This window comes from Penaeus monodon, chromosome 19, assembly GCF_015228065.2.
Source record: "Penaeus monodon isolate SGIC_2016 chromosome 19, NSTDA_Pmon_1, whole genome shotgun sequence".
Taxonomy (NCBI): Eukaryota; Metazoa; Arthropoda; class Malacostraca; order Decapoda; family Penaeidae; genus Penaeus; species Penaeus monodon.
In genome coordinates, this window is record NC_051404.1 from 5,065,003 (window position 1) to 5,065,452 (window position 450).

General features: G+C 41.3%; 1 protein-coding gene across 1 annotated transcript in view; it reads left to right on the forward strand.

Annotated features, from left to right (window-relative positions):
- Window positions 1-450, forward strand: part of LOC119585011 (two pore potassium channel protein sup-9-like) — a gene marked incomplete at its 3' end in the record, with an annotated part of 119,267 nt that overhangs the window by 12,133 nt on the left and 106,684 nt on the right.

Below are 450 nucleotides of genomic sequence, written 5' to 3' on the forward strand. Positions count from 1 at the left end.
GAGAAAGAAAGAAAGGGAGCAGGAGAGGCGCAGCATCCACCCGGGAAGAGAATGGAAAGAGGCTGCTGAGGGGGAAGAGTTACAGACCGATGGGCACCTGCCTATATAAACATAGTCTCGGAACATGAAGAAAAATGACGCCTCCATGATTAGATAAAAGGGAGACGTCAGCATAATAGAAATGGAGTTTCTTGGGGGTTCCGGCGCCGGCAAAAGCGAAGGCTGTGAATCCAAAGCGACGCGGAATTTGGTAGTGAAACGCGGCACAAAAACACCGTAGAGTCAACTCAACATTTTTTTATCACGTTATTTTTTTCAAATATAAATAAACTTGTGAAATATAGTGATAATGCCTTAGAAATGACATCACATATTTTCCAGTATTTAACCAGAAAAAACTCGCTGTCGGATAATTAATTTCTATCTAGAGATTCTTGCTGTTAAAATACA